The sequence below is a fragment of the Rhinoderma darwinii genome, chromosome 3 (assembly GCF_050947455.1).
Source record: "Rhinoderma darwinii isolate aRhiDar2 chromosome 3, aRhiDar2.hap1, whole genome shotgun sequence".
NCBI lineage: Eukaryota > Metazoa > Chordata > Amphibia > Anura > Rhinodermatidae > Rhinoderma > Rhinoderma darwinii.
This window is the reverse complement of record NC_134689.1, coordinates 199267814-199279239: the sequence shown is the minus strand read 5'-3', so window position 1 is coordinate 199279239 and position 11426 is coordinate 199267814.

Below are 11426 nucleotides of genomic sequence, written 5' to 3'. Positions count from 1 at the left end.
ATTGTGCGATATGCACACGTTTATATACAAAAAGAAATGAGACATAATTGCAAAAAAAAGAAAAAAAGAACCGCCAATCAGGGCGGGTCAAAGAACATGAAAAACAATGTAAACATAAATAAAATATAATGAATACAATATATTATATTGTATTCATTATATTTTATTTATGTTTACATTGTTTTTCATGTTCACATTGTTTTTTCTGAACAAACCTTGTAACGCGCTGTTTTGCACATCAGTACTTATGCAATTTATATATTTGACCTTTGACCCGCCCTGATTGGCGGTTCTTTTTTTCTTTTTTTTGCAATTATGTCTCATTTCTTTTTGTATATAAACGTGTGCATATCGCACAATTTGTATTGGCCTGATGAAGACGCCGGTACGGTGTCGAAACGCGTAGCCTCTTTCATTAAACATTTATCATCAACTTTTGCCTCGACATTGACTTTAGCAGCGCCGTTGGTCCCCTTTTTCCTTATTCTTTGATCCCTTCTGACAGCAAAACTCCTTTTGCTTGTGCACGGACCTGGCAGCAGCTTTTTGGCTTGTGAGATACGTAACGGTATCCACTTGCAAAGGTGAGCAAATTTCTTACATCCAATTGCTCCTTGTACTCCCTTGCTTTATTGCACTATGTGGCGCCGTGTCTCTTCTTTTTTTCTTCTCCCTCAGAAAGAAAGAAGGGAGACCACCACAATTCCAAAAGATTTCTGTATTTGCCGACCTCTCAGCAGCGACATTACAACTGCGCAGACAACTGACCCCAATCACGATTGCACTCCGAGAACACCAAATCCTATACAGATGGGGATTTCCTGTTAAGCTGCTGGTCAAACGCCAGAATGTCCTGCATGTAATCAACACTCTGGAGGAAGGTGAAGAGACTCTACATCGTTGGAATATCACGATTAAGCACCCAACTAATCCAACGAGTAAGCCTCCACAACACCTTATGGAGGAATGGAAGAAGGTAGCTAGGCATAGATCCGCACACCACTGACAGACATAAGATTCCAGAATGGAGGTGACCGGAATTCGCTGGTGCTCAAGGCATTCATCTTGATTCGACCTCAGGCTGACTTTTCCCCCCCCACGTCTGTTTGTTATACAGAGTTTGTTGTTCTACAGTTTTTTGCTTTGCAGAACTAATTCATGAATACAGAATCCGACATGACCTTCTCTCGAGAAGTATACAGCTCTTACTTCTTGGCAGACCAGAACACACCAACACCACCTGGAGTTCATCCCTATTGAATGAACATGTAATGTATATATTTATTACTTGTATTCCCATAGTTAAATGCGAGAATTTTGGGTCCCATCTGTACAGATACTGCGCAGTAGGAGAAGTAATATCAACTGTTAACACATTTATTGCTTTAAACCATGACTATTAAGTTTGCATCCCTAAATGTCAAGGGCCTTAACTCTCCACAGAAACAGAGTTTTATGTGGGCAGAGGTTAAAACACTAGCGTGCGATATTTTTTGTGCGCAGGAGACTCACGTCCTATCTAAAGATGCTCATCGTATCAAATGCCATAATTTCCCACATATATATCAATCTCACTATAAGAGCAAATCCCGGGGAGTTATGTTGGCTATTAAGAACTCAGTAGCATTTCAACAGATAAAGGTACACATAGACCCCAATGGTCGATTTATCTTGTTAGTTTGCTCAATCAATAATGTTAAATACACTTTAGTAGCATTGTATGCACCTAATACACGTCAAATACATTTCCTACATAAAATGTTCAGGATTATAGAGAAATTTAAAGAAGGTAAAATATTATTGTGCGGAGATTTCAATATGGTAATGAACACGGCCTTAGACTCCACATCTGGCAATAGAATAGACCAAACATCACTGAGGAAATTGATATGGAACAAAGAATTATATGATAGTTGGAGGATTCAACATGGTACAGAGAAGGATTTCTCCTTTTTTTCTAATCCACACAATTGTTACTCCAGAATTGACATGTTCCTCATAGATAAGGAACTCTTACTCCTTATGGACAAAGCTACCATAGAAACTATCAAATGGTCCGACCACGCAGCTATAACGCTTTCCTTAAAAGAATATCATAATTCCAATCCCGCATTTATGTGGAGATGTAGTCCGTTTTTATTATCCCACTCTAAATTTCAACTGGATATAATTAGAGATCTGGGGGAATATTTTGAGATGAATGATACAAGTGGAATCCATATCAACTCACTCTGGAATGCACATAAGGCGTTCATAAGGGGATCACTAATACGGGTGGGACATATTGCTAAGAAAATACGTCTAAGCAACATTACAAAGCTAACGGAACAAATCCACGAACTAGAAACACTAAATAAAACAGCTCCTTCCCCTATACAAGCCACCAATTTACATAACTTGCGCCAGGAGCTCAGATTGACCATGATCTCTGAATATGAAAAAAATTTACGCAAAACTAAAACGAGATATTATTCTCAAAATAACAAAGCGGGCAAATTACTAGCAGCACGTCTAAAACACCATCATCAAAAATCTAGAATACCATACCTCATAGACTCGAATACGCAGGCTCAAATTACACATCCAGTGGATATCGCTAATAAATTTAAGGATTTTTACGAAACATTATACAACATCAACAGAGACCCCTTCACATCACAACCAAGGGAAAACGACATCAGAAATTTTTTAAAGGACATTCCCCTACCAAAACTATCACCGAGTCAACTAAATAGTTTAAATGCTCCAATTACAGAAACGGAAATATCTGCCATTCTTAGATCCTTACCACCAGATAAGGCACCAGGTCGCGACGGTCTAACTAACGCTTACTATAAAACATTCCATAAAATCCTTGCCCCATACCTAAGCAGATTTTTCCAAGCAGCTCAATCCTCAGGATCCTTTCCTAAGGAAAATCAAGAGGCACTCATAATTACGATGCCCAAAAGTGGAAAAACGAATGATCAACCAAAAAATTTTAGGCCCATTTCGTTACTGAATATTGATATGAAAATATATGCCAAATTAATAGCGAACCGATTGGCTCCCATTTTACCACATCTTATAACAGACGATCAGACTGGCTTAAGAAAAGGTCGACAAGGTTCGGACAACACAAGACGAGTGATAGGTCTACTACACCACATTGAAAGTAAACACATCCCGGCGGTATTATTAGCATTAGATGCAGAAAAAGCATTTGATCGAGTCTCCTGGAAATACGCCTTTTATACATTAGAACACATGGGTTTCTCAGGGAGTATACTGTCAGCCATCCAAGCTCTATATTCGGAACCATCTGCTAAGGTCTACACAAATGGAGTATTCTCAGGTGGATTCGATATATCGAATGGCACCAGACAGGGATGTCCATTATCACCCCTCATATTCGTGCTGTCCATCGAACCACTAGCACAACTACTCAGAACACATAAAGACGTAAAGGGTATTCAAGTAGGGACGAAAACCCACACAGTGTCCTTATATGCAGACGATGTAATTTTATCCCTGTCTGAGCCGGAGACATCTCTAGAAGCTGCAATGGACTGTATAAAGCAATTTGGACAGATATCTCTTTATAAATTGAATACACAAAAGTCGCAGAGTCTCCCCCTAAATCTTAATACCTCAACCCTACACTTTCTCCAGTCCAAGTATCCATTTCAATGGAACGCAATGGAAATCACATATCTAGGCCTCACATTGACAGCCACACACAAAAAGTTATTTGGAGTAAACTACATACCACTGATACAGATGTTTCAGGAAGAATTAGATAGAATGATGAAAGTAGAGGTATCCTGGCTGGGCAGAATTGCCGCATTTAAAATGCTTCTCCTACCAAAATTATTATATTTATTTCGAACTCTTCCCATACATATTCCTGTATCTTATTTCTCTCGCATCCAACGTATCATGATGGACTTCATTTGGGACAAAAAGAAACCACGGGTGGCTTCTCACATTCTTACCAAAGATAAAGGAGCAGGGGGTCTGGGAGTCCCCAACATATTTGGATATTATGTCGCGTCAGTAGCGGCCCAAGCAAGGGCGTGGTGGAAGGAAGACAGCCCGAAACATTGGGTGGACATGGAGGCATCTTATTTAAGGTCAGGTAGTTTAAAATCACTTCTCTTCCTCGCACTATGTGACATACCACTACCGACTGAAATTTCCCCCCTTACCAAGACTACTCTGACATGCTGGACATTCTTACACATCCATGCAACACAGAGACTACCTATATCTAGGTCGTATCTGCAATTAGATTTTTTAGAACTCGCTATACCATATATGACGCTCCAGGGATGGAAAGCAAGGGGACTGACCTCCTGTGAACAATTGTTCCAAAATAACCAAATAATAAGCTTTGAACATTTACGGTCTGTGAACGATATTACTCAAAGAGAACTATTCACATACCTTAGGGTAAAACATTTTATATGTAGCCACGCAAACCTTGTTTACCAAGGTAACCTCATAGTCTTGAGTGGTTTTAATAACGGGAAGAAGGGGTTGAAATATCTATATAACTCCATTTCATTCCACGCGGAGTTCCAAAGAAATGGTCCAATTGTAAGATGGGAACAAGACCTGGGAAAATCATTTGCAGATCACCATTGGATATTAGCCTTTAAGTGGATACATACTTCACTAAAATGTGTATCCCATGTAGAAGCAGCAATTAAGACATATATGCGATGGTATTATACACCAGACCGGTTACACGCCATGTTTTCAAATGTATCCTCACTATGTTGGCGGAATTGTGGAAGGGAAGGTTCGCTCATACATGTATTATGGGAGTGTACGAATATTAGGAATTATTGGACAGAGGTGATTAATTTACTGTCTGTTATATTTTCTATGGAAGTTGCGCCAAACCCACATCTCATCCTACTTTTCTTGGAATTAGATACGATCCCTGTTGAACATAGGAGGTTGTTTTGTAAAATTTTAGTTATGGCAAAATTAGTCATAACACGGTATTGGAAACAAGTAGGAATTCCCCCAATCACTGAACTAGTCATAGCTATAAACACATCATATAAATATGAAAGGGCGATAGCACATGGCAACTTTACAATCTCATCCTTTGACAAATATTGGAGAGCGTGGACAAACTCTCATCTTTGTTCCAAACAGTAGAAGAGGAAAACCCAGATAGGAGGAGAGTTGAGGATTAAATTGGTTTATTACTATCCCCCCCCCCCCCCCCGGAAATAAAAGTATACACAGAAATAGAGCAAGTATTTGTGATATCGGTTCTGCTAGCAAGTATTGTTATGCGTTGTTTATTTGATATTTATGTTTATGTCATCTCACATCTGCTAACAACACCAACATTGATGTACCTGAGGAGTATGTTTGTACTTTGATTAAAGATAACACGTCATGATAATTGATGTATTATAAGTGCATGTCATATACCAATGTTATGAGATGATACAGTTTTTTTGAAGTCAAGTCTTTTGTTTTGTATTTATCTGAAAACTTTAATAAAAACTATTGAAGAGAAGTGTCCGAGATGACTGCACTATCCGTGTCCGGTATCCGAGCCAAGTCCAGTGTCCGAGATGACTGCACTATCCGTGTCCGGTGTCCGTGTCAAGTCAAGTATCCTTTGACGACTTCAGTGTTTAAGTCTAGTGTCCGAGACGACTTCAGTGTTAAAGTCCGGTTAACCAGCAAAAGCCTGCTACTCTGCTATGGCGGAGCGGCCCAGTGAGTTCACATACCACACAGCCATGACAGTTTGCTCAGGCCATGGATCCCGCTGGTCAATACAAGATGCCGGTTCAACAAATGCAAGAGGACATGCGTGACCTCCGAGCATGACAGGATCAACTTCTACAAGTGGTTAATTCTATTGCCACAAGCTTGGATCTTGCTTCAGTTTCTACTCCCCCCTATGCCTCTACCCACCATCACTCTAGTCAGTTCTGGGTCCGGAATTTAATTGCCACTTCCACCTCGTTACAATGGAGATGCAAAAACCTGTAAAGGCTTTATCAACCAGTGCAAGATCCACTTTCAGTTACACACTCATCTTTTCCCCTCTGACTTTACTAATGTTGCCTTTATTGTCTCCCTCCTCTCTGGCAAAGCCGTGGCATGGGCAAAGCCTATCTGGGAATGTGAGGGACCGGAATATTCCAACCTACAATTATTTTCAGAGTCTTTTCGTACAGTGTTTGAGGAACCGGGCCGTACGTCTTCTGCAGCTGCTTCACTTTTGACTCTCCGTCAAGGGGAATCGACGGTTGGAGAGTATGCCATCCAGTTTTGTACTTCAGCAGCAAAGCTTGCCTGAAATAATGAGACCTTGGTGGCAACCTTATAGGCAAGGGTTAGCTCCTCAAATAAAAGATGAGCTGGCAGCTTGTGATCTCCTGTCTACCTTGGATGCCCTAATTCTTCTAGCTACTCGGATTGACATGAGGTTCCAAGAACGCACCTAGGAAGTTTGTCAGGATAAAAGATCCTACAGACTGGCCCCTAACTTCCAGAGACCCCTGCTACAGTCTTTGGTTGTTCTCCCTGAAGAGCCTATGCAACTGGACAGACTCAGACTGTCTGACCAGTAGTGACAAGACAGATGTTTTGCAGGACTGTGTTTGTATTGCGGCCACTAGGGTCATTTTGTGCATCAATGTCCCCAGAAGCCGAGAAACTCCAGCACCTAGGGTTGATAGGAGAGACTACCCTAGGTGGACCAATGCCTACTGCAAAATTCTCTCCCAAATGATCAAATCCTGTGACAATCTCCTCTGGAGAAGAATCACACTCTACGTCCGCTTATCTAGATTCTGGAGCAGCTGCAAATTCCATCCAATAGGCCTTAGTTGACCGTCTCCACTTGCCCAAGACTGCTCTAACAGTCGCTTCTGTGAATGGTCAACCTCTGCCAGACCCCATTCTTTTCATTACTGAACCTCTGAAGTTGAAATTGTGAGTTTTTTACTCTGAAAAAATAGCTTATGTTCTGCTAATAGCTATTAATCCTATCCTGCTGGGACTACTGTGGTTTCGCCATCACGCTCCTATCCTCGACTGGAATTCCAGAGAGGTTCTCCAGTGGGGATCCCGATGCCTTCACCACTGCCTGCTGCAGGTTCGTCCTGTACAGTCACTCTCTGGTTTGCCTCCACAGTATGCCTATTTTGCAGATGTCTTCAGTACGAAGGAGGCTGAGGTCCTTCCTCCCCATCGTCCTTACGATTGTCCAATCGAATTGCTCCCTGAAGCTTCCCCTCCTCGCAGACGGGTTTATTCTCTCTCCTTGCCTGAAACCCAAGCCATGTCGGCATATGTCAAGGAGAACCTCGAGAGGGGGTTTATCAGAAGACTACTTCTCCAGCTGGAGCCGGATTCTTCTTAATTGAAAAGTACGAATGGATCTCTCCGGCTATCTATCAACTATCGTGGTTTAAACCAAATCACTGTCAAGAGCAAATACCCCTTGCCGCTAATCTTTGAGCTCTTCAACGGAATTCATGGGGCCAAGATTTTCACAAAGCTGGATCCACGTGGGGCTTAAAAACTTGATCTGTATCCGCAAAGGTGACAAATGGAAACCGGATTCAGCACCCAAGACGGTCACTACAACTATCTCGTGATGCCCTTTGGATTGTGCAACGCTCCAGCTGTGTTCCAGGAGTTCCTAAATTACATCTTCTGGGATCTACTGTATGTCTGTGTGGTGGTATATCTGGACGACATATTGATTTACTTACAGGATCTGACAAAGCATTGGAAGCATGTTCGCCAAGTCCTGTCGCGGTTAAGTGGGAAATACATCTACGCCAAACTTGAAAAGTGCATATTTGAAGATAAATGCTTGCCCTTTCTGGGCTATATAATTTCAGATTGTGGACTCCAGATGGATCCGGAGAAAGTGAAGTCTGTCTTACAGTGGCCACATCTTCAAGGTCTCCGTGCCAAACACAGATTTCATGGTTTTGCAAATTTCTACCGCCAGTTCATCCCAAACTTCTCCTCACTTACCGCTCCTACCTCAGCTCTCACCACGAAGGGAGTGAACGCTAAGGTCTGGACCCCTGAGGCAGAGTCTACATTCACCAACCTCAAGAGAGCCTTCAATTCAGCTTCTGTTCTTCACCATCCTGATGTGTCTCGGCAATTCTCATTGGAGGTTGACGCTTTTTCCATTGGTGCTGGAGCACTTCTCTTTAAAGAAACTCCAAGGGTAAGGCAGTATCATGTGGCTTCTTCTCAAAACTCTTCTCTCCTGCAGATAGTAACAACTCTATTGGGGATCGGGAGTTATTGGCCGTCAAATTAGCCTTAGAAGAGTGGAGGCATTTGCTAGAGGGGGCTGCTCATCCTATTATCATCTACACCGATCACAAGAACCTCACTTATTTACAGTCTGCACAATGACTGAACCATCGACAACCAGATGGTTGCTGTTCTTTGCCAGATTTCAGTTCTCACTTAATTTCCGTCCTGCTAATAAAAACATAAAGGCCGATGCACTGTCTTGGTCGTTTGAAACAGATGACTCAGAAGAGGACCCTCAATATATCATTAACCGATTACAGATTATAGACATTCCTCCTGTAAAAATTCTGGGGTCATAATTCCAAGTTGGCAGGGCACTCTAGTGACCATAAGAGTCGGGACCTTATTTCTCATCACTACTGGTGGCCCATGCTGCCAAATTATGTTGTGAACTATGTCTCTTCATGTACCAACTTTGCCCAAAACAAAGCTACCCATTCCAAGCATGCGGGTCTACTCCAACCTCTGCCTGTTCCTGATGGTCCCTGGCAACATATTGCCATAGATTTGATTACAGATCTTCCTACATCTACTGGATGTACTACTGTCTGGGTCGTGGTGGATTGTTTTTGAAAGATTGCACATTCTGTTCCTCTGTCTGGCCTTCCCTCAGCTCCTTGTTTGGCAAATTTGTTTGTTCAACATATTTTTCGTCTTCACGGACTGCCCCTCCATATCGTGTCTGATCGGGGTGTACAAGTCACGTCTAAGTTCTGGAGAGCCCTGTGTAAAATTTTGGATGTGACATTGGACTTTTCTTCTGCTTATTACCCACAATGTAATGGCCAAGTTTTAAGGAATAATCAAGTGCTAGAAAATGATCTTTGTCATTTTATATCTGTTCCAACCGACTGCACTATCCGTGTCTGTTGTCCGAGATAAGTCCAGTGTCTGAAATGACTGCACTATCCGTGTCCGGTGTCCATGTCAAGTCAAGTGTCCGAAGAGACTTCAGTGTTCAAGTCCAGTGTCCATGTCAAATGAAGTATCCGAGACGACTTCAGTGTTCAAGTCCAGTTATCCAGCACAAGCCTGCTTCCGATAGTCCGATAAAATCATGCTACCGAGGTACTCTCACCCTAGTGAGTGTCATAGACTTTCTGCTTGAACAGCTGTTGCTCCGCTATGGTGAAGCGGCCCAGTGGGTCTAGATACCCCAAAGCCAAGACACTATCCCTTAGACTCAGCTCCCCAGTTTAGTTATATGACAAATCTGTTGGCAACACCGAGACTCCGATCTCTATAGGCTCGGTTACACAGAGATTACATTTTTATAATTCTGCATGTGCTCTATTTGCAGAAATTTGAGTTTTGCAGTCAACTTAGCATTCTGTCATTTTGAAAATATGAAGGTGAAATTTAACTTTCTCTAGAGGTGCAACTGGCTTATCGTATATGCTTCCCTGACACGTGGGCTCTATGAGATTGAGATCTGGCCACAAAGTCTTCCAGAGTGGGAGCTTCTCTTTCTTCTGGCTCTTGCTACAGAATGGGGGTCTGAAGCTGGGAATGTCACTCTATAATGAACAGATACCTGTTGTAAGCAGCATTTCACCTAAATCAAAGCTTAAAGGGTTTGTCTCATGACAGACATTTATGGCATATCCACAGGATATGCCATAAATGTCTGATAGATTCAGGTCCCACCTATCTCAAGAATGGGAGTCCCCCAACCCTGCCTTGGCCAGGCAAGGCGGCCGTGGAAAGCTGCATTCAGGCGGTGGAGGTGGTCAGGATTCCAGGAACAGCTGAGCTCGCTGAATTACACTGTTTCTGTAACTCCCATTCACTTCTTTGGGAGTTGCAGTGTAAAGGATCTGCCAGACACAGCTTCTGTGTCGACGCCCGTGGTTAATCAGTCTGCATCACAGCCTGGCCAGACGGAGCTAGCTCCCGCCCTCGGTCTATTTATACCTTCATTTCCTGCTCTTCCTTGCCTGTGATTCTGTCTGGTTTCCTGGCTCTGATGTTCCTGCTAGTACTATTGACCTATGCTTCAGATTGACCCTGGCTTTACTGACTACTCACCTGCTCTGCGTTTGGTACCTCGTACACTCCTGGTTTGACTCGGCTCGTTCACTACTCTTGTTGCTCACGGTGTTGCCGTGGGCAACTGTCCCATTTCCCTTAACTTCTGTGTACCCTTGTCTGTTTGTCTGTCGTGCACTTATTGAGCATAGGGACCGTCGCCCAGTTGTACGCCGTCGCCTAGGACGGGCCGTGCAAGTAGGCAGGGACTGAGTGGCGGGTAGATTAGGGCTCACCTGTCTGTCTCCCTACCCCGACATTACATGCAGAAGCAGCGTAGCTCAGCTTCTGGAATCCCGGACCCCTTCACCCCCTGGATGCAGGATGGGGTCGGGGGACACCCATTCTTCAGATAGGTGGGACCTGCATCTATCAGACATTTATGGCATATCCTGTGGATTTGCCATAAATATCTGTTGTGAGACAATCCCTTTAATGATAAGTTTATATTTTTTTTAACAGGATATTAAACTATGAGTAATTCTAATGTTAATATAATTGCTACCGTTATAATTGAGAACAATTTCCAGTAATAGTTCTGCAATACTGCAAGATAATCAAATTCCCACCATTATCCTTTAGCAGAATACAGGCTCAATTTGCAACAGCTTGTATTTTGAAAATGTACCACTAAAGTGTTCTTGCTGAAGGATTGGTTGCGTTAATTACATTATTTTAGAGAATTAGTCATGATAGATCACATTGGCTAAACTAATAGATCACTTTAAATTGTACCTCCAACTATTAACACAATTTTTTGATCCAAAATGATGTGCTTGTTAAATACATAATATCATTTATAGGGCTTGGTTGTAATGACGGGGGTAGGGAAACGGACAAGTGAGCCCTAATCTACCCACCACTCTGTCCCTGCCTACTTGCAACGACCTGCCCTAGGCGACGGGGTACAACTGGGCGGCGGTCCCTACACTCAGTAAGTGCACGAGACAAACAGACAAGGGAACACAAAGCAAAGGGAAAGGGGCAGTTGCCCATGGCAACACCGTGAGCAACAAGACTGGTGAACGAGCCGAGTCAAACCAGGAGTGCACGAGGTACCAAACGCAGAGCAGGAGAGTAGTCAGAAAGCC